We start from the raw sequence: 24,784 nt of genomic DNA, 5'->3' as shown, positions 1-24,784 counted from the left end.
CACCATTAACGTAAGCTTTGCTCTGTTTGGCGCAACCAATAATGCAAAAACATTTTAAAATCTGTGTTTACAATTTTCTTTTTGTTGTAGACATTTTAAACCACCTCTTATTGCCATTATCATGTGCGTCTTCTGATTTTGACGCACTTTTTCCCATTTGTAAGTTATTTTATGTATTTCTCTTAATACCTCTAATAATAACTGATCTTTTAAATTACCTTTTTAGTTATGTTTCTATTTTCAGACTCTCATAGTTTGTTTTTGAAATCGTAATGCTGAGTCAACCAAGCCCGACCAGAGGACCTCCATCTCTCTCGTTTTGTGAGGAGGTTGAGGCCAGGGGATTTCCCTGGGGTGATCAGTCCCCTACTGGTTCCGGGTCAAGCCATCTCAGTAATGCGAAATCAGTCCTTTAATTACATAAATTATGACTACAATTATCTGTGTTTTACCCATGGTAAAAAGTTTGTCAGTATGTTTGCACAGTCAACATTTGCTTGTATTTCCATATGTTTCATATCCCCTTCTAACTGGGATATGTCTTTTTCTTTTTTAGATTGCTTGTTTCCCATTTTGTAGTATTATTCTCACTCAGGATTATACCCCTTTCGTACAGCCTATTTGCTAAGGCACCCAGAGGCTTATCAGGAGATCCCACAGGAAAACAGAAATTGAGAAGTTTGTTCCCTTCAAACAAGGCGAACAGGAAAATATACAGAAATATCCGGAGAAAATAGGCCTAGAGAGTTTTCAAGTTCAGATCACAGCGCTTTTGCATATAGCCTTTTGCGTTCCACCACGACAACAGGCCTGTTTTAACAGAAAAGTCCTCTCTTCAGGGAGGTGCTTTTAACCTTGAGCGTACGGTACCTTTCTTCAGGAAGGTGAACAGTGCTTATAAATCTTTAGCGCGCGCTAACCACTTCCTTCTTCTGAAGGGTGATCATGGCAACAGGTCTTCTTTACATATAACCTTTAGCGTTTCCAAAAATGAACGCTACCCTTCCTTCTTTCCGTTCCTTCTACCCTTATGGTTGACAGGAGGTGATGGGAAGGTGAACAGTGCTTATAATATAACAGATAAAGTCCTCGCTTCAGGGAGGTGCTTTTTAACCTTGAGCGCTCCAAAACATGAAAACTACAGACAGGAGTCTCTCTAACTCTAGCAATTCGTTCAACACACGGGGAAAACAGGCAAGGTCCTTTCTTCAGGAAGGTGCTCTTGTTCCCCTTTTCACTCCGCGGCAAACAGGCAAAAAGTTAGTCTCAACCCCACTTGAAGACAAGTGTATACAAAACCGAAACAAACAAGAACCATATACTGGCGTGCATTTACAACAAACAAACAATATACTCACAAACAGCTCGGAGTCCAACCCCTATAGTCTAATTCAATTCCTTCACTCTCGGCTCTCCTCGCTGGCAGGCCCTGGCCTCCTTCCAATTCAAGTTTGAGGTCTTAAGAAAAACGGAGTCTCGTAAGCCTCCGCACGGTTCAGGTCCTGATGATTAGCCCAGCATGGAGAGTCGATGAGGTTGTTGGAATCCCGGACAAGAGCCCCCAAATATGATAGATGAAAATTCACCCTAGTTACCTCAGGACTCCGGAGCTGCATATAAGTACATTTATTAGACAAACAACAATTGCAATCGGGCTCACCCCCAGCACAAGGCTGAAAGTGAAGCAATGATAAACACATCGCACAAGGTTTATATAGACCGAAGTTGAGCGTTCAGCAGAGATAACCACGTGGTGGATTTCTGACGCCTGAGGCAAGGATGGAAGTTTTGCAAGGTTGGAAGCACAGTTCGCAACCTTCTTATCACCTCTGGTCTAAACATGCTCTTGAACATATGCAGACTAAGTGGCACCTAATATTCTAAGTTACACACACACACAGAAAAGCCATTTCATAAGCACATGATTCATACATTCTTAAGTAATTAACAGTGTTTGCAAATTATCTCCATCAGTCTTCTTAAATATCTTTTTACAAACTTTGTGAGATCAACCCTAAGAAAGATCCCCGCTGGATTCATAAATGCGTGGAAATTAGTTCTTAAACCGCCAAAGTGTTCTTAGCTGTGCACTGATTCTTAAATTGAACGCGCATTCTCGTACAACTGAATTTGCATACATAAACGCCCCGCCAGCTCCTTACAAGGGCAAACAACTGTAGAGCCGTGTGCAGAATCCACAGGCAACGTGAACGCAACTTAGCTGGATTCAATGCAGGGCAGACCATCAAGCCTCTGGGAAACCAGAGAAGGAGTATTTCGATTTCAAGCTGCTGGGCTGAACAAATGATTGCTTAGGCACAGGGTGGTTGAGGTCAACAGGTTGCCAGAGATGATGAGATGAGCACTGACAATGAAGAATACACTCCAACAAGGAAGAGGAGGCCTGTTGAACCAGCCCAATGACAATGTCAAACAATATGGGGCACTCCATTTGCCAAAGATGGTAGAGGCAGGGCATGCATCACGGTGCAGGAGAGAAGGATGTAAAGGCAAAACATTTGTCAAGTGTATTAAATGTAACATGTTTTTGTGTGTGTCAAAGGCAAAAAACTGTTTCCTGTCATACCATGCATGAGCTGTTGTTATTGCCCTAATTTCCGTCAGCTTTAGATGATTATCAAGAGTTCAGAATGCAGTTTAATCAAAAAGCTCCACAATGATATGTTATTTCTTTAAATGATGTTTCAGTGTTCAGATGTGTTTCCTTCATCTAACACGTTTTTTTTATGTCAATTATACATGATTACATTTTGTGCTAAACATTTTTTTTTAATTGTATGTTTTCTTTGAGCCACGATAATTAAATTATCCCAAAAAATAGACTGTTTTTCCTCTGGGTCTCAGGAGGGTATGTCTCTGCATGAAGTCTCCTTCTGTTAAATGCATATTTCCAAGGAAGACTTTGTGGATTGACTGCTGATGTGCTGATTTAGTGTTTTGTCGGAACAATTTCGTCAAGGAGGCAAGTGAAGCATTACAGGCATTTGAATCATGTTTAGACAGCCAAGAACAGTTTATTGAAACCATTCAACTTCCATAAACCTTAATTATTTCCAGCAGAGCCATGAAGAGAGAGTCTTTAGAGAGCGGTAAACGCCCAAATTAAAACTGCAGCACAAAGAAACTACTGTAGCTTTCTGAACTTCGAAGTTTCCTTCTTAATCTTCACATAAGCCCCAATGCACAAGCGAAATATAAAATATCAGTCAGACTGCACAGAAGGAACATAATATACAGCTGTAATATTATTTTCTGAACATATATCTGACATTTACAAATAAAAACAAACTAAAAAAAGGAATATACCAGGGAAATGCTTATCTCCAAAACTATTTTAATTACATAAGAATAAAACATACCCACTCTGTATAGTCTGTTTCAGTGGGAAACACGTCTTGATTTTTATGCAATGAGAACGTGAGACATTCCAGTCCAATGCTTGCACCTGGGTATTCACAGATGTGTGTCGTCACCCTGTATAACTGCCAACATGTCTCTGCTGGCTGCACTCTGATGCTGACTAAGCCCATTCTCATATCCAGCACCTGGTGGCTTGGGGACCTCCTGAGCCTGGTTGGCCTGATTTTGGCGAGTCATGATATGCGGGGCAAGAAAGAGAAGAAGCCCCCCCACCACTGGTGGAATGCCAGCCAAATAAAAGGCCAAGTGGTAATCTCCGTGGTAGTCATGGAGCAGTCCTGTGGAGGAAGAACAAGGATTTACTCAGAGCCAGAAGAACTCTCACTTCACTGCATAGGTACATCTGTTTTCTGCAATCAGACCTGAGGCAATGTCCTTTGGATCGGCTTAACTTATCCACTTCTGTTCTCACATCTGTTGCCCATTGGCCAAATGTTCAGAAAGCAGCTATGCAGATGACCCTCAGATGTATCTACCTCAGTTCTGGCCATAGTGATCTGCAGCCCCTTCTTGACTTGAGGACATCAAATACTGGATGGGACATAGCTTTCTCAAACTTAATGAAAACGAGACGGAAATTATTATGTTTGGTTCCCCAACCGCTAGTGTTGACATAAGCAGTGTACTTGGTCCACTTATACCATATAAAGGCCTGTTGTTTGTTGATTTTGACAAAAAAATTGATAAGCAGATAATTTCTGTGGTTAGTGCCTCATCTTACCTACTAAAAATAATGGCTTAAGTGTGGAATTTCCTTTCCCCAAAAGTCTGAGAAGGTGGTCCATGCTTTTGCATTTTCCAGACTGGACTATTGTAATGCACTCTATTTAGGTATTAACCAGGCATCATTCTCCAAGCCACAAGTAGTCCAAAATGTGTCAGCAAGACTTTTAACTAGGACCAAAAAGGGCGTGGCCCCACCACCAGATGGCGCTGTGGAGCAGTGCACAACATGATCAATACTTAAATTCCCAATGTAATGACAAGTAATATATATTAATTTTCTTTGTAACTAATATTGTTACGCCTTTATTACATGACAATTACTCTCTGAATAGACATAGGCGGAAAAATGGGCTGCATGGGAGTGTGCACATCGTAGCACTGGATCCAGACATGGCAAGAAACGTCTAAGTTTAACGTTAGAAAGCTTAAGGTCTTATTGGACAATACACCATTAATCAATATATCATCAAACACCTTCAAGTTGGCAACATTTCTTTTTAACTGAATATTTAAAAAAATACTGTGAGTAAGTAAAGAATCTAAGGATGAGCAAAATATGTTTTTGCAATTTCAACTGAATAAAGAAGAGAATATCTGTATAGGTCTTTTGTTTCCTTTAGTTATTTTTCATTAACATTTCTGTTATTGTTTTTTGTGTTATTATATGTTTACATATTAATTTTGCTAAGAGATTCACATTAATAACTGTAATAATGATGTTTATTTTTGTATTACATTTTTTGGGAGGGAGGTGGGGGCACGTCAAAGCAATTCCGTTTAAGGCACCCAAAAGGCCAATTTATTTTCTTAAACATTTTTTTTGTCCTGTTTATTCAGAATGTGATTTACTTCAATGTTCAGATGACAATGTTACGTTGTGTTTATTAGACAAGCATTTCAAAATTATATATTTTGGCATAAGTGTGCGTGCGTTATTCATGCGTTATTCAAACCAAAATCATGGTGGATAAGGGTTTTTTCTGGAAGTTGTTGTCTTCTCAGTGCTTGATTTCAAAATGCCAGTGAGATAGTTGCTTACAAACCAAGGGTGTCACTTTTGGGGCAACTTAGTTGCATAAAGACATGTAGTTGCAGGAAGTATGAGTGCATTCACTTATTTTAGATTCCATGGATTTTTATGTTTTTACAGTTTTTTTAATCTAATGTTTTTTCTAACATTTTGTTAGTCTCCTTGAACAAAAGCATCTGCTAAATACCATAACTGTAACTCAATTAAACTGAACTGAATCGAGTCGACTTGAGTTTACCTCAGTCACAATTAACTGAAACGGATATACTAACCTGCAAGGGGAGGCCCTGCAGTCATGGGCAAGGCCATGAGCCCCAGCAAATAGCCAATTGCCTGTGAGGCGTGCTGGGGCCCCACCAGCTCGAAGGCGATGGGGGCCATAAGGGAAATCAAACAGCCATCACATAGCCCCAGGAGCACACAAACAACCACCAGTGCCTCAAACACCAGACACTGGGGCATCAGCATGGAGGTCAGGCCTAGGAGCATGAAGGAGCCAGCCTAGGGAGAAGATAGGGAAGATGTATGCACCTTATGTCTATAATATAACATGTTTATAACATGTATCGGCAACCAGATTACAGCCAATGTTCACAATGTACCTCACTCTTGCTTCACAGCAAACATGTTTAGAAGTAGTCACACTTCCATTGAAATACCTAACACCAAGCTCTGCCACTTGAAACAGTGCCAACTACTGTGTGCCTTCCAGAAGATTTGCGTGATAGCTCAAAGCTGTTGGCTTCTTGCCAACATACAGTACATCATACTCACTGCATCATCTCAATGATGACCTTTTCTGTTTACCAGGAAATGCTCAGAAATCACCTGAAAGTAGATTTTGCTGACGTGTAATCAGATCACTCAATCTTCCGCAGGTGAGACGCCCTATCCCAGAGCTCACACCGATTGAAACTAGCAGAACCCACTCTGTACCAGTGTTTTCCGAGAACTGCTCCTCCACGAAAGACATCTGTTGGGAACACACACACACAATCCTTCATGGTAGACCTGCATCATTTTCAAACACAGCTTTAACTCACAGATATCAAACCCATGACAGGCTGTTAACTGATAAACCGTACAATATGCCGAAAGCAAGTCCTGGCACTCCTGAATCTTAAACAATGATCTGATGGTCTAATACATTCTGATTGACAGCTGCAAGGTATTAAAGGGCACTGGTTTGGCATTTGAATGTTTAACCAATATTAATTAAATGGTTTACTAATTACTAATGTTGAATATTTGTACATACATTGGTCCGCTCTCGGACCATCATCTTTAATTTAGCTGTGTTTAGAAAAGAAGATAAAATGTTAGCAATTCCTGGAATTTCTAAATCATATCCTTGGCATAGTCTATTTCAAATATCAGCTGCAAAATAGAAGACGCTCATGGTACTAGGATATGTAAAGGGATAAGTGCCTTTATTGAATACAATCAGAAGCGAAGTGAATATGCACAGATTAACACAATTGCACAGATTTGCTTTTTCATCGTCAAATGCAGGAGGTGTGCCTTTATTCAATAAAATAACACCACAGACATCTGCAGACAAAGCGAAACAGCTGAGTTGTTGAATCTCAACTAATAAGTTGTTGAAATGTAACAAATACTCTGTAAACCCTATGTAGGCAGACTATCCCAATACATTGTTAGGCTACCGTTTTAGTAAATATCTTGTTTCCAGGATGGTGTTTGCTAATTTTTAAACAATCGTATTTTGTTTTGTATATTTTGCATTGCGCATAATGTTACGGCAAGTAAGTGTAGAGACTTGATGACGTGAGTCTGCATGGATGTTTAATCAACAACAAATCTATTGTAAGAAATGATTATCGATTATGCAAGCCCACAATAACTTTTAAATATGACATTTTGGTCAGATCGACTTAGAAAAAACAGTAAGGATAATTTAGACATTGCTTATATCTTACAGCAGCATTTGTTTCTACAGCAATGTTTGAGGTGGCTGTTATGTTTTATTGTATGTTTCATCACACATCATTCACTTTAATTATGCATTTGCATGAAAAAAAAATTCCAAAGTAGTTTGCCACTACTATTGGAGCATCTAAGAACAGCAGAGGTTCTTTCCAAATGTCCTAGACATTGTTGTTAAAAGTAGCGTTATATAGAAAATTAAGGTAAAAGTAGAATATTTTACATTTCTGAAGACAGTTTGCATTAACACGCACGCATATTGTCAGGAGACGCCACTGCAGTAATGTCGTCTTGTACCGGATTAGTCTATACATACATTGTAAAGCACTGACATGCCATTCAGAATGGCACTGAAGTCCAAAAGTTAACATGCAAACTACAAATTGTAACTCAAAGCAACCCTCCATTTGAGTATAGAAAGATTCCCTTTTAAACTAAGGAGTAGGAAACACTGCGTATCAGTAATTATTTTGTAAAACAAGGATTAATATTATGGCCTTTATGAGTCCTCGTTTCCACACACTTAAGTTGAATCACCATCGTAAATCAAAGACTCTCTGACGTCAGTTTTTCTCTCACTTTCTTGGAAATGATTTAAGGAGAACCAACCACTAAAACCACAGGTAAATTCCAAAATAGTTTTCCAGTGTAAACGTGTATTCTCAACTTGCAAGTGTGGGCCCAGCTCTCAGGTAAAGTCCCAGAATAAAAATACTTTTGTTACTAAAAATGCAAAGAAGAGCCAGACAAAAACAGAAGGCATCTCAGGGGGAAAACTCCAGGGAATTTTGAACACAAAACAAGCCAGAAAAAAAACGGCTCAAGCAGCTAACAGCAAACAAACAATGTCCAAAAACTCACAGGAAAGACTAAAAAGGTAATTCCAGCGTGCTGAATGACTGGTACACATAACACAAAGACTCAGTGATGAGATTAACAAAAGGCCAGGTATAAATACTTTGGATAATTAGTCAAGTGACTGCCAAGCAGGACGTAAACACAAAAGGTGAGAGGTCAGGGCCCTATTTGTCGTAGCTCGTTTAGCGAGTTACCGAGATAATTTTCAGGATGAGATTAAGTGAAGCTGAATAAACTTGCCACACCCCCGGAAAAAGGAGAGATCCCATTGACCAAGGAGCAATATTAGTTTGATTAGCGCTTCATAGGAAGAGAGTTCTTCGTGATCGCCAAGATCCATTATTCCATCATGATGAGTTCTTGTATGAGCGCTACCGATTCAGCCGACCAGGAATCATTTATTAAGACCTTCTCGAGCCATTTATTGCAAACACCACACACTGTCTTGTGTGGTGCAGCCCCTCCTTCTCAACGTGCATCACTGGCAATTTAAATTTAAGAGGCACGTAGACAGTACCAGGATTTCATGTAAACTGCAAGCATACTTCATTCGATTAGACAAAAACAAAGATTGTCATGACATTATCTGTACAAACTTCAAAAATAGTACCCTGCTAGGCTACAAAATCTGGAGTAGGCTACAGTATGAAACATATTAAATATGGGGACAATGGCCATGAAGTTTTTGTTCATTTCAGTAGCTAACGTTTCACTGTTTCACACAGTGTAGCAGCCAGCACAGTATCAAGAACAAGTCTTGCACAGTATGAAACATTTCAAAGCTGAATCTGCAAATGTAAGTATTCCCTATTTTATTTAGTTAATATACATATTGGTTGTCTTAAGCAAGTATCCGTAATTCTGATTTTTCAACTTGTTAGCGTTAGCGTATTCTGGTAGCATATCCTTTGTGTGTATGGAGCAGAATCCTCCTAATGAAGAAGCCACTCAAATTGCACTGAGTAGAGCTGACCTCTTTGGACTAAAAGCAGTGAAGACATGGCAGCTATATCTTTTGCAAATCATTTCTTTGGACATTGTAGAAAATGGCTCCTATACAGTACATGAATGGGCATTCAGTATCCATGTGAAGTACAACTTCATAGAATTTCAGTCCCTGAATAGGTTACGTAGGACTGCAACAGATAGACAGATACAGACAGTCTTTAACTTTTCTATACTTTGAAATAAATTGTCCAAACATTAACCACTGGAAATAATGTTTTGATATGTTATTCATGTGGTTCTTTGTGCAAGGTTTCATAACAAGACAGGAAGTATTGGTTGCTATGCATTCATCTCAATGTACACGTTATAAAGTTCACAGTTAATTTTCTCCAAACTTGATTTTCTGATGATGATACCTTAATTATTTTTTCTATTTTTTCTGGATTGGCTGACCCAAATTTAAAGGTGCATTGTGTAGAATTTAGTGGCATCTAGCTGCAAGGTTGCAGATTGAAACCAACTGAATGCACTCCATCATCCCTCCCTTACCAAGCTTGTAGGATACCTACAGTGGCCGTCAGTTGTCATAAAAATGCGAAAGGCCCTCTCAGTGCCTCAGAGCCAGTGTTATGGTTTGTCCATTCTGCACTACTGTAGAAATATGGCAGACTCCATTGAAGATGATTAATTCCCTATGTAGATATGAAAGGGTCATTCTAAACTAATGAAAACACGTAAGTACATTCGTAATTTGGATTCGTAAATATTTCTGCTGATATATCCCACTACACTATTGAAGTACACTACTACACACGATGGGGAAAGCATCGGTCTATTCTCATATAATATAATAATCTTTTTTTTTATATACTTAGTTGACACTAATCTATTATCTTAGTTTGTTTTGTACTCATCAGGCCTGTCCTCAGAGTAGCTTGGCCTTGCCAGAGTAGAAAAAGTCCATAAATATCAGCATTTAACATTGTGAATTAATATTGTAGTTAAGGGATGGCCGTGCATACAAACACATTTGTCAATGTTGGTTAAAGGTACTTCAAATGAAACTTTAATGAAGTGTGCACTCACAAGATGAACATAGGGTACAAAGTACCCCAGCACTGCAGTAGCAACACTGAAGGCCCAGACCCTGTAGGTAGGCACATGGAAAACTCCTACGCCAGTACACTGCTTTGCCTGAGTCAGAAACCTCTGACAAACACCTCCTGCCATCTGATTGGTGCATGGCGTTGTGCCGGCTTCGTCGTCACGGTTACAAGACATGAGGCGTGGACGGAACGTGAGAGATACTAGTGCCACCTGGACCAACATGAGTGTACTGAGAACCTGAAATGTTCTGTCCAATCCCAGTGGTGCCACCACTTCTTTCAGAAGAGCAGGCATCCCCACAGAGAAGAGACTGCTGCCCATGGTTACCAACCCATTGGCTAGACCCAGACGCCGATGGAAGTAGTGCCCCAGGATCACAAGGGATGGCTGGAGGGTGAATGAGCTTCCACAGCCGAAGAGGAGACCGTATGTGATGTACTGCAGCACCAGAGAACTGCAGTCACACGGTGAAGGTCAAAACAGAATGGATGGACAGGACAGAGCTCAAAAGGACAGTATATTGAAAGACAGAATGGTGAGCAGACAGAACAAAATAGAACAGAAGAGAAGCGGAGAGGGGAGAAGAAGGGTAGGCAACTTCCTATCCAATATATAACTTATATGAGTGCATTTGCATACAATTTATTATGCTGTATATTCCACCACTATTGTTATATTTCTTAATATAAATATTGATTAATTTAGTATTTGTAGCTTCATTACAATTTGTGGCTTCATTAATCACCTTCATCATCATCATCATCATCATCATCATCATCATTGTAACTGTTAGGTTTGCGGACAATGCAAGGTCTCACACTAGCCCTCTGTGTCATCCTTGTATACTACTAATGCGTATGGTTAAACGGTTCTCACTTTGTGAATGAGCTGGTAAGGAGTCCCACAATGGCCACCAGACCACCCCCAGCTGCTGTCACCCGACATCCGAAATGGTTGGTGCTCATACTGACCACAGGGGAACAAAGGAAGATCATACCCATGGCCAAAGCCCCGATCCAAGCTGAGGAGGGAGATATAGATGGAGGTGAGGTTCAGTGGCTAGGCAAGTTTATTTATGGTTCCATGGGGTCATAATGAAATGTCTGTAACATACTTTGGTCAAAATATCACAAGGATCATTTAAAACAGCACCCTTTTTACTCTGCCTAAAACAGCCCTGCTCAGAGCGACCTGTTTTGAGCTAATGAGTCAGCTAACCGAGTAAAACTCTTGCTGTAAAGTTAGATCACAGCCAGCAATGCTATGACAACAGTAATGGACCAAGCACAGGGTGTAGGACATAACTCGTAGAGATGTACAGTAGTGGCCAAAACACCTGACAGATCTGAAAAAATTCACCTTTTTTTGCCTCCAAAACATTATTTCATTTCATAATGTTCATGAAACATGCAGATGGTTGCTCTGAGCATGACAAATATCAGATGAAGTGAGTCCGACTGTTTTTATCCACTTTTAACTATAATATTAGGTATGTCCACCTTTTGCAGCAATTACAGCAGCACATCTCTCTGGCATAGTGTCAATATATTTCCTGAAAACTTCAACACTAAGGTGATCCCATGCCTTCTCCAACTCAAGCCAAAGGCTTTCCTTTGAATGTACAATAGATCTGTCAAGTTTATTTTCCAACTCGCCCCAAATTTGGTCGATGGGGTTGAGGTCCGGACTTTGAGGGGGCCAGTCCATTATTTTCAATGTTCCAGCAGATTCCTTCTGTTGCAAGTAGTTCCGGCATTAGTTAGAAGAATGTTTAGGGTCATTTTCCTCTCAGAAAATAAATCCAGGCCCAATAAGACGACTCAAGATGGTACTCCGTGCCTCACCAGAATGTTGTGGTACACTTTCTTATCCATGATTCCATGAATTTTCACTAAGTCACCTGTTCCTGAGGCTGAAATGGCACCCCACACCATAATACTACCCCCTCCGTGTTTAACTGTGGGCAAGAGACACTCATTTTTATATATCGCCCCCCTCCCTCCGTCGAACATACACTCTTCACTTGTTGGCAAACCGTTCAAACTTGGACTCATCAGTCCACAACACTTGATACCAATCTTCTTTTGTCCATTTCTTGTGTTCTTTTGCAAATTTCAGGCGTTCCACTCTATTTTGCTTTTTCAGTAATGGTTTCTTTGCTGCTATTCCACGAACAAGTCCTTTTCTCCCAGTTTCCGACGCACAGTTCTTGAAGACACTTTTGCACCATTAGTCATTGTGGTGTTGATCTCGTCACACAGTTCTCGTGAGGTCTTTCTTCGGTCCTTAAGACTGAGAATTTTAAGATCCTTCACTTGTCTGTCTGAAAGACAGTTCTGGTGTGAATTGGTGGCATCTTGGCGCTTTAAAGTGTACTTAACAGTACTTGGACTGCATTTCAAGGCCTTGGCTATGCGGCGTTAACTCCAGCCAGCATCAAAAAGGGCCTTTATTCGAACCCGTTGCTCACTCATTAGCTCTTTCTTCACCTTAGCCATGTTCAAAGAGCAACATGTGCTTCAAGACTACTTCTAGAGGCTTTGAATTTATACCAATTGGTGTTGTGGCCTCATTGACAAAACTCTGATGTTACCAATCACTTAATGAGCAGGATAGGCCTTGTACATTCAAAATAATCACGCAGCTGTGTCCTAAGACTCTTGCATCACCATCAATTTAACCACGATCAGACCTTACAATGATCATACAAGTAATTTGGCTTCTTCTGTGAAGGAACATGATTGTGTGACATTGAGAGTGAAATAGGCCTAACTTGTTTTTTGTAAAGAAAATGACCTAAATCTCCTTAAGATGGCTCTATTCTATGGTTTATAGAGCATAATGATGACTTTGTAGATATTTCATTCGTTTTCTGGGTATTTTAATGGCCAATTCAACTGAAACCTTAAATATGCCAAGTGTTCTAATAATTTTGGCCACCACTGTATGTTTACCTCCATTAATTACAGTGTTTAAACATTGTTTTCTCATTAAATCTTTACATTTGGTGACCTATGTAATTTAATAGTAACAACATTCAAACACCCTATACCTGCAATGTTGTCAATTTTAAATATATTTAAATAGGCAATATAAATAGTATAAATAGAATAAGTTAATAAATAGGATTTAAAAGATTAAAAACTATTAATAAGGTTGATATTGCATGTTTCCTGGTTAAGGTCATGTATTGTTATGTACCTAATTTAAAACGTATTTTCTTTTCTTTTCTACTAAGTTCCTGATGCTGTAAATGTTTGCAAGGTGTTTTATTTTGTTTACTATATGATAAGAAATTGAAATGTAAGAGTTAAAAGATGTTTAATTTCAAAGCCAATGAGATCGGAGTCGTAGGTCAGGGGTCAAGGGTAAGTTAATGGGAACGTAGAGGAAACGAGAGACGAGAGAGAACGAGGAGACAACGAACGAGAGAAGACGTATGGAGATTTGCTCCGTAACACTACTACATTTAATGTGAGAAATACCCTCCATTAAGCATATAATTGTCATTGTGTGTTAGACTAACTACTAGTGAATCTTATAGGACAGTGAACAGTTGTTTAGTCGTGGTTGGATAATAGTTCAGAGAACTCGGAGGACATTCGCTCTGATGGCTAATTTGGCTAGAGCTAGCCTAGTATTAAAGGACGTTGGACAAGGGTAGTCCATTCGGCAACCTTCACCACACAGCATCCCGACAGCCCAGCAAACCCCAATGAGACGAGGGACAGCGGAGTCCAGGCAGTGGACAACTCCGGTCGACATCTTGGGTGAGCTGCTTGGACAACATCTTCCTCTACATCCACTCGGCATGCTCGCGGAGGCGGCGGCCATTGTTGCAAGCTAAGTTGGTTTATTTTCCTCACGTGACTGGCGCGAAATAGCCATTGAGTGTTTTTGGCTTCTACGAACCCAAGCTACAAACCAGGCCTGCAACGTATGACTCCGGTAACATTTTGGCAGTGTTGTGCATGAACGCGTTCATTTTTATGAGAACGATGAACTGAACGCAACTTCATGACAAATAATGAATTTGAACGGTGAACACGTTCATATTATCTGAGGTCCAGCGCCACTGCGGTCTAGCTAAAACATTACGGAATGTTTTCCTTCCACTGAGGAAAGACGCTGTCTAAATCGAAAGCTTGTACCATGACGTCGCTCAGTACCTGTTAACAAGGCCATAGTAATTATTTGTTAAATTGCCCAGACAGACCATGTTTCGGTAAATGACCATATTTGGTAATTGCGTTGGTCATGTGACTCCACTTCTCACGGTGCAATGTTTTGATATCGCTTCACGGCATATTTAGATGGAGTGGCAGTTAACTTCGGGCATATTTTCACATAATTGAACGTTGCACTTTGTTGAAGTTGTGTGCGTCCATGTATACGTGAATTTGACTTTGTAGCCTACCTTGTCATTATGTGTTTGTTATAGTTTAGCTTTCTTATAGTTGTTACGAGCACTGTCACTTAATTGATCTAGCATGATGCACTGTTCGTGAACTCGCTTAGCATAAGCTGCTAATGTACAAATACGAGTGTTACAGGGTTTACCTATGCTAACTTTTGAGCGGTCTTTCATTTAGTGTACATGCCCTTGTTGATCTGAGATTAAGCCAGTAGCATGTCATTGCTGAAGAGGTTAAATTATTACCTTTAGTTCCCTGTATAATTAATTATTTAAATGGTACTACAGGGCTGTGTATTAATGTATATTTTCTGTTTGTACTGTACTTTCACACACACACACACACCCACACACACATACAAACATACACCCACCTACAATTTATCCCATTCATTGTTAATGCAATACAAAGAGTGAAGAATCAAACTGAATATCCAAGTCTCCATTATTTTCCATTCTAATCGGATGACCCTCAGTGATTACACATTTCCCGAACCCCCTCTATAACAGTACCCGTATAATTTCTGCGATACCTAAGCCAACTAACTCGACTTCGCCCTACATTACCCATGAATCATCGCACACACATGTATACCAAACAAGCAACGTATTCCAAGGCAACAGCTCTCGGTCTCAATATAAAAATGGCAAGTGAAAGCGAAAACACAGATGCAGACTCAGCGAGTAGGCCTACATCCGATCCACCTTATTATTATGTGCAGGATTTTTACACACTGTCTGATAAAGTTTCCGACAGTAAAAATCTCACCTTTCTGTGCTATTTATGTCCTCCTGAAAAATTTGCAATAATAATAAAAAAAAATAAAAAAATGAAAATGAACTGAACTATGAACTAGTTCCGAATTTAAATGGTGAACTATGAACGTGAACGATTCATGTTTACTTGTATTAACTGAACTTTGAACTAGTTCATGAGAGGTGTGAACGTGCACAACACTGCATTTTGGGTACCTTTAAAGTATTTAGTTATTACTGCCGGCTATAGGGTTATAATTGTTTGATACTCTGTGTGGTGAAATTGATTGTATTGCTATTCTGGTAATGAAACTGTCAAAGACCGTCATTTTGTTAATTGATACTTAATTGATACTATTTTTCTAAATAAATAGTTAACATTATTTGTGTTACCTTGTGAATGGTTATTTGTATTAGTCTTAAAGAGTCTGTAGAGAGACTCCCTGCATGGCAATGGGGTAGGCTGTGACGAAATAGTATTCCGGAAGATCAGAAGTGCTTGCTCAAGCGTATCATTTCTGACATAGAGAAACCATAACAAACCGCCAGGTCGGATTTTTTTCAGCGTTTTTGGGTAGGTAGACCTGCCAGATACCCAAATTAACGTGTATAAGCACTAAAAAGTCTAAATAAAATGCTATTTCCAACCAAAGATAAGCATGGAGCATGTGGAAACAAACAGCCTCCACACTGGCACTGTCTCCACAGTTCTTTGTAATCTGTTGTCATATTTAATGGCCTGTGTTGAACATGGATACATTTGAGTATGCATACTATTATAATTACTTACTAACATTCTAAAAAGATGCTGGGTTGAGGCTATTGTTTCCTGTCCAGCAGTTATCAACATGTGTAGAAAATCATGGTAATAATACAGTGGTGTGATTAACATGAAGCAGTTTTGCAACAACAAGTGTCGGCCGATGTGCAGAGGTGAGTGTCTTGTGAGGTCAGGCAGAATGGCCCGTGTGCAGTGATGAAGGTCAGGCCAGTCAGAGAGGCCTGGGTGCAGAGAGGCCTATTTTCTCAAAACAAGATCACACAGTTCCTTATCGCAGTTCACTACGATATAACAGTATGGTACATGACGTCAGTCATGGGTACAAATCGAAGCATTTATCTATTCACGCCTGAAAGGCCGCGAGATCTGTCAGCGCGCGCTCCTGGCCCCGCCTGCCAGGAGTACTATAATATCATTACGCGCCCTCAGATCTGCCTCTTTTGAAACTTCGCAAGACGGAGTGAACATCTCCGAGCATATCTCAAACGCTCTACCACAGTCAAAAGAGTTTTGTGTGCTTTTCGCTCTCTACGGGTTGGTGAGTTATCCGGGTTCCTTAACCCTCACTAGCTCAGGGTGCTACGAAATTCATTGGCTCAACTTCATTTTGAAAGTAGTGGCTGCTATCCTGGCTGCCTGGCTGGCTAAGTCTCTGACTAGCCTGCTAGCTTGCTAACAACGTGTTCGTTGCAGATAGTGTGCTTGTGTTTTAACATTCTTCTCTACTTTCAGATTGAAAAAAAGATGGCCAGACACTACCCCGACTGCTGTCACGTCCGTCCCGTCCCGTCCCTTTTTCAAGGAGGTGCACGAGGAACTGCAGGCGACATGGGCGATACCCTACTCGGGCCGAGCCCCGGTGCCGGGGTTCACGCCCTACATGCAGCTCCACATGGCTAAGGAGAGGGGCTACCTCTCCTTTCCTCAGGTGGAGGATGCAGTAGCGGGCTACCTCTCGCCCGCATCCCCCACGATGCGTCTCGGCCAGAAGCCTCTCCTGCCCACGCGGGTGGGCAGACACCAGGCTCAGCTGGCAGAGAAGTCCTACTTGGCTGTTTCAAAAACATGAGGGGGCAGCCCCAGATCTCGTCTCCCTCCCTAGGCGGAGTGGGTGTAGATCTAGGCTTAGACTCATTGACCATGAGCGGGTTAGTCCCCGACAAATTCAACTCAAAGCACAACCTCCCTGGTTGTGTGGAGAGTTGGCGCGCATGCGCAGTGTCACCATGGGTGCTAAAGACGATCACAAGGGGTTACGTGCTGCAATTCGCCCGTTCCCCTCCGCCATTCAGCGGAGTGATACAGTCTGTGGTGCAGCGAGAACAGTCTCACTTCCTACGAGGAGAGATAATCTCCCTGCTCAGAAAGGAAGCGATAAGCAGAGTCCCTCCCAAGGAGGAAAATGCAGGCTTCTACAGCCGTTACTTCCTCGTACCCAAAAGAGACAGGAATTATCGGCCAATATTAGATCTACGTGTGTTAAACAAAGCACTCATGCCGCTACGGTTCAGAATGTTGACCCCACGCAAGCTTGTGCAGTTTATAAGGCCAAACGATTGGTTTATCACGATAGACTTAAAAGACGCTTATTTCCACATTCCGATCCACCACAGACATCGGAGATATCTAAGGTTTGCGTTCGGAGGAATAGCGTACCAATTCAACACACTCCCATTCGGCCTGTCCCTAGCGCCGAGGGTATTTACAAAGTGCGTAGAGGCAGCCGTCGCCCCATTACGTCTACGCGGCTTACGCGTTTACAATTATTTGGACGACTGGTTAATTGCTTCTCATTCAAAGGCTGCAGCAGTGCAGGACGGCCATCTAGTGGTGGCGCACCTGTATCGACTGGGCTTTGTAATAAACAGGGAAAAGAGCGTTCTCTGCCCCAGGCAAGTTACGCATTTTCTGGGTATGATTTTAGACTCCACCTCCATGGAGGTCAGGCTGTCTCAAGAACGGATAAATGCCATCAAAACATGCGTGCGCCGGTTCCGACGGGGACAGTCAGTCTCGTCGCTGTGCTGCCAACGCCTGTTAGGAATGATGGCGTCGGCCGCTATAGCGCTCCCGCTGGGGATGTTGCGCATGCGGCCATTCCAAATATGGTACCTGTCTATGAAGCTCAACGCAGTCACAGACAGGCATCGCAGAGTAGTGGTGTCCTCCAGATGCAGGAAAGCCCTGGCGATCTGGAGAACCCCCTGGTTTCTCGCCACGTCGGGCACTATGGGCATAGTGTCGCGTCGCGTGGTGGTGACCACAGGCGCTTCCACCAAAGGCTGGGGAGCGGTCTGCGAAGGGAGAGGCGTGAACGGTCTCTGGTCAGTGACAGAGGCCGCGTCTCACATAAATGTGTTAGAGCTGCGAACAGTAGTCCTAGCTCTACAACACTTTCTGCCCAGGCTGAGTGGTCAGCATGTACTAGTGAGAACGGACAACACCGCGACCTTGGCGTATATAAATCGCCAGAGCGGAGTGCGCTCCCCGTCACTACACCATTGGGCGACTCGCCTGCTCCTGTGGGCAGCGAGGCACGTCCTGTCCCTCAGGGCAGTTCATATACCAGGTCACCTCAACTACGGTGCGGACCTGTTATCGAGGGGCGATCCTCGAGCAGCAGACTGATGCCTTCACCCACAAGTGATAGGTCAGATCTGGGTGCGTTTTTTCAAGACGCAGGTGGACCTGTTCGCGAACAGGCAGAACACCTGCTGCCCGCTCTGGTTCTCGCTAGGGGGCGACGATCCCCCACTAGGCATAGACGCGCTGGGCCACCAGTGGCCAGCTCTACCCCTATATGCTTTTCCCCCGATCCCGCTCCTCCAGCAGGTGCTGTGCAGGATTGCGGACGAGGGCAGGGAATTGATATTGATAGCCCCCCACTGGCCCAATCAGCCGTGGGCGGCAGATCTGGTCAATATGTCAGTGCAGCAGCCTTGGGAGCTGCCTCTGCGGAGGGACCTCCTAACGCAGGCGCACAGGACAGTGTGGCACCCACATCCGGAGTGGTGGCGTCTCAGAGCCTGGCACCTGAAAGGTGCAGGCTCATAGCGTCAGGCTTGTCGGACGCGGTGGTGGCTACAATACAGAGTGCCCGAGCTGTATCAACACGGGCTCTGTATACGCTGAAGTGGCGCAGTTTTGAGCGGTGGTGTGCTGCGCGTCAGCACGACCCCATTAACTGCGCGCTGGGCGTTATTCTAGAATTCCTACAGCAGTTGTTTGATGAGGGGAAGGCGGCTTCTACTTTCAAAGTGTACATGGCTGCCATTTCAGGCTGCCACGCAGGCATTACTGGCAGTTCTCCTGGCAGTCACCCGCTAGCGTCACGCTTTATGGCGGGGGTGAGACGGCTCAGGGTGCCAGAGAGACACCTCATACCCTCTTGGGATCTGCTAGTGGTGTTACTTGCTCTCACAGGGCCTCCGTTCGAGCCCCTGGAGACAGTGGACATAAAGTTTGTCTCTTTAAAGACCGCGCTGCTGCTGGCGTTAACGTCAGCAAAACGCGTTGGTGACATGCAAGCCCTGTCAGTCAGTCCATCGTGCCTTCAGTTCTCGATAGCTGGTGACAGAGTGGTTATGCGACCTAATGCTGCTTACACACCTAAAGTGGTGGTAACCCCATTCCGCAATCAGGTGATTGAATTAGCAGTTTTCTCGCCTCCTCCTTTTGCGTCAGCAGAGGAGGAACGTTTGAATAAGCTCTGTCCAGTGCGCGCTCTCCGCTGTTACGCAGAGCGCACTAGAGCTTTCAGACAGTCAGATCAGCTATTCGTGTGCTTCGGTGCACGCGCAAAAGGCACACCTCTATCAAAACCGAGCCTCTCCCGTTGGATAGTAGAGGCTATCGTGTTGTCTTATAAGAGCTTGTCTTTAGATCCCCCGGAGAAGTTGCATGCGCACTCTACGCGGGGGGTCTCGTCTTCCTGGGCCTTACTAAAGGGCGTCTCAGTGGAAGATATTTGCAAAGCTGCAAGCTGGAGTTCTCGCCACACTTTCATTAGATTCTATATGTTAGATGTGGCTGAACCTAGTTTTCTTCATAGCTTTCTGCGGGCAAGCGATCTCTGAATCCCTTGGCCGGAGAACGATATATATGATAAGTGTGTTCATTAGTGTCTACATGTTATGTTGCACATGAAACATCCCAGGGTTTTCCTACGGGCGCAGGATCACGGATCCCTGTCGCCTATGATAAAGGTGGCCCTGTTAAATTGATGGTGTTCTGCAGGCAAGCGATCTCTGAATCCCCTGACCTGAGAACGATGTATATGATAAGTGTGTTCATCGGTGTCTACATGTTTGTTGCACATGAAACACTCCAGGGTGGTTTCCTACAGGCGCAGGATCGCGATCCTTGCCGCCTATGACAAAGGTTGCCCTGTTAATATGTTCACCGCCAGCGGCCGTATGAACCTCTATGAGGGCAAAGGCTTCAGTAAAGCTGGTGTGTGTAATTGGCTGCCACTGTATTATCACGCGGGAATGTATAGGGTCCCATACTGTTATATCGCAGTGAACTGCGATAAGGAACGTCTCGGTTACTTACGTAACCTCGGTTCCTTAAGCAGGAACCAGATATAACAAAGTTGGCGTGTACAGTGTTCCTGCTTAAGGAACCGAGGTTACGTAAGTAACCGAGACGTTTCCACAGGTGCAGGCGTACAGAGACAGCCACATACTAATTAAAAGGTTTATGCATAAGGGGATGCGGAATTCATCAAAGAGCAGGTAGAAGTTCCCAAGAAAGAGCCCTGACATCATAATCGGGAGTGGTGAAAAAGGACACAGCTGCTCGGCATCTTGAAAGATGTTTTGGCAATTTTTGAGCAGAATATTCTGATTGGTTCAACTTGGATACGTTTTGGGTTTTTGATTGGAAAAGGATAGTGACGAAATATGCCATTTAAAAGGTTAGTGCACTGGGTTTTTGACAGAGCTGCTCCATGGTCTTCGGCATTCGGTCTTCGGACTCTGATTAGGCTAATTTGCTCATAAATTGAGCTGTGCGACTTTTGTAAAAAAAAATTGTTTGTACAGACGACAAATTATGTTTTAAAGCAGCAATAAGGAGTTCTGTTCCAAAACTAGCAAGCTAACTACCTAATAGCCATGCAAAAACACACAAAAACACACATGCAAACACCACTAAGAGCCCAGTTGACACTGATAGAAGCTTGCCAACACACTAACTGTTGTATTTTGGCAGTATAGTTAGCAATGTCATGCTGTGAAAGCTTTTCTTCCATTTTTGCAGGGTATTCCAGCCCGGTATACAGAACAACATAGGACATATCCTGGATGGCTAGTGGGAAAGACACAGGTGTTTATCTGTCTTTCACATGACCAAATGCTATCAAAATGAATTTTAGGATGGTACCAAAACTAGTTGCCTATAAAACCATACCTCAAAAAGTGTTAAATTGTTGCATAGTGTTACTTTAATATTCACTTGTTTATGGTTTGAAGTTGCTGGGAGAAATAGTAACCCATCAGACTGGTTCAGTGCTGTTCCCATGGGCGTTTTCAGTCCAAAATATAATCATTGAAGATAACTGACAGTAGTTCAGCAAAGTCATTGATAAAATATAGTAGAGTATCTTGGATGTTTGTACCAGTAAATGGTTCAAAATCTAATTTTGGGAGCACCCTTCAATACAAAACTGAGGTATTCAAAATAAATGAAATTGCCAAGTGTCTCTCTTTGCACTACAAAGCATCTTTAAATAAAGCAGCTACTCCTCCTGTCTAGCCCGTTTAGCACATAGTCATAAAACTAAAACTGGCTAGTGCTGTCCCGTTGAGAACAGTAGCAGTGCTGAGGTTTTTGTGGAACAGATTAGACAGGTTTACCCCATAAACTAGATGCTATAGATTTCTTCTATTGGTAATTTCTTCTATTGGTAATTGGTAGATTTCTTCTATTGGTACACTTCAACCTTAGTCAAGAAGGCTCACCAGCGTCTCTTCTTCCTGAGGAGATTGAAGAAGGCAAATCTGTCTCCTCAGATTCTGGTGAACTTCTACCGCTGCACCATTGAGAGCATCCTCACCAACTGCATCTCAGTCCGGTATGGCAGCTGCTCTGTTGCGGACCGCAAAACTCTCCAGAGGGTAGTGAAAACTACACTGGTTCCCCACTCCCCACCATCGAGCCTGTCCAGCGCTAAAGATGTCTGCGGAAAGCGTGCAGCATCGAGAAGGACAGATCCCATCCCAACCACAGACTGTTTGCCCTCCTCCCCTCAGGGAGGCGCTACAGGGTCCTCCGTTCCCGGACCAGCAGGCTCAGGAACAGCTTCTTCCCTGCGGCTGTCACCCTGCTGAACTCTGCATCACGGTGATAGCCCCCCTGGCTACCCCCACACATTCCTTCATACAGTGACTGTATTCCCCCCTCTACCCTGGCCTGACTGCCACACACCTCCCCCAGCCACTGAACATTTGCACTAAAACTTTTAATTTCTTTATATCTATTTATTTAAAATTGTTGTCCATATCCATATTCACCGTATTTATATCTTATGTCTCCTACCTCATTTATAACTTCTACTGCCACTTTCACCTGTACTTCACCTGCACTTTACATATATCTACAGTACCAGTCAAAAGTTTGGACACACCTTCTAATTTTTTGAGATTTTTCTTTGATTTTATTATTTTCTACATGGTAGATACAACTTGTTTTGTTTAGTACATCATTCCATATGTGTTCTTTCGTAGTTTAAATGTCTTCAGTATAAATCTACAATGTAGAAAATAATAAAAGTAAAGGAAACACAAGGTGTGTCCAAACTTTTGACTGGTACTGTATATCATATATCTATATCACATCTGCACCAATCACCATTATTGCTGCTTACTGTTCATATCACTTATGTCTTATACCATACTGTATATATTCTATTTATCTATTTTATATTACCACTTTGCACATACTCTGCACTCTTCTGATTTTGCACTTCTGGTTAGATGCTAACTGCATTTCGTTGCCTCAGTACTTGTACTCTGTGCAAAGACAATAAAGTTGAATCTAATCTAATCTAATCTAATCTAATCAACTCCGGAATACAGAACGTCATAGGCATACTGGGTCCCAGCTTGTTCTCAGAACAGCCGTCAGTACCATTTCTACTATCGCAGGATTCCTGAACACATCACACATTGCACTGAATGTTTTGTTCCCTGCTGATGGTGACAAGATGCCAAGGGAATGGGGGTGGGATATTGTTGTGTCTGCCTCAGCATGGCTCTATGTGAGTGGGTCAGACAGTGATGCCCCAGATTTCCCCTTCACGTCACATAAAAGACACCTGCTACGCTCTAATGCACAGATGATTGGCAAACTTGTCCTTGTTATGCTTTTTCGTCATTCCAGCAAAGGGCGTTGGACAAAGTAAAAGTTGTAAACGTCCTTTGCACCAACATGCACAATAATGTGTTTGTTGGATTATGTTTTGACACTAGCATTTCCCTTCACGTCAGAGAGCTCCAATGTTTTCACGTGCTCACAAGCTCTGCTGAGATCTCAGGGAGTTTGCCACAGATGAGTGCCAAACGTGTCCTTGCGTATGTGACAATGAAAATAAAAGAATCTTAAAAAGGATTTAAATGACGGGAATGGTCGAGCAGTACGAACAGTGTCTCGCTTAAAAGCAGGAAGGAGTGAAAATCATGAATAACCAGTGAATAATACACACTCACAAACTAATATACACAAACTGCACAAATAATAGAATTACATTCAATCAACAATACAAGTTGCAGAGGGGGCATTTAGCCATGTATGCTATCTCCCCTGCTGCCTGCTGAGGGTCGGTGGAATTGCCAATAATGGTAACAAGGCATTGTCAAATCATTGGACATCAGCCGTCACAATGTCCTGCCATTACATGTTTATGACATGGTTATGCCCAATCTTATGAGGCAGGGTTCAAGTCAAGAGGAGCACTATGCTAAGATTAGAGGTTAGTAATTATGACAGACTATTCAAAGTGTTTTTATTGAATATATGGCAGGGACTCCAGATCTTTCTCTTGTCACCACCACCAAAATTTACTGATTAGACATGTGTGCATTCAGGCCACCTACCGACTGCAAACTGAGAAGAATTGCCATTGACATCTTCATGGACACTGACAAGCATCGTGTGCAAGATGCTGAATGAATTTTGAATACCAAACACTGACCCATTGCACCAACTGGCTGCCAAAACCACCCACCATCCGAATCCACCCTCTGGGTAGTCTAACGTTGCGACTTCTTGAGTGTCTAAAGATCGAATGTTCATGGTTGGTGTTTCAGCACGTTCCGCTGTGTCTGTCTCTGTGGGCAGGTGGCTGTCTTCTTCGATCAGATCATCTTTAGATTCTCTGTTCTTCCTGGTCAAGGTTCCTCCAATATTATCCTTGCTGGCTGTCTCAGGCTGAGGTTCTTTGGCATGCATGCTCTAAAAGTGAGTGACTAATTATGCAGCTCCACAATTCGGCTGTTTGAAAGCAATTCTACAGCCATCAACAGTCATATTGCATTTTCTCTTTCGCCACAAACTTGCTGACAGAATCAAATGTCTGTGGACTTGTCTGAAGTAAAAACAAACATGGACTTGACAAAGTCCGATGTCCACCTGTATTGCACTGAGCTGACCTTCACATCTAAACAGACAAGTCAATATATTCAGCTGGAATAATAACTAAAAGGCAGACTGGAAGTGTGAAAGACCTACTGCATGTTTTCCAGGATTAAGGAATATTTCCCTAGAGGACTTATGA

General features: G+C 42.5%; 1 pseudogene; it reads right to left on the bottom strand.

Annotated features, from left to right (window-relative positions):
• Positions 1–3,010: 3,010 nt before the first annotated feature.
• Positions 3,011–24,751, bottom strand: LOC105912468 (annotated as a pseudogene).
• Between the last annotated feature and the right edge of the window lie 33 nt (positions 24,752–24,784).

Source organism: Clupea harengus, chromosome 8, assembly GCF_900700415.2.
Source record: "Clupea harengus chromosome 8, Ch_v2.0.2, whole genome shotgun sequence".
In the NCBI taxonomy this organism is placed as follows: Eukaryota; Metazoa; Chordata; class Actinopteri; order Clupeiformes; family Clupeidae; genus Clupea; species Clupea harengus.
This window is presented reverse-complemented; position numbering and strand designations above follow the sequence as displayed.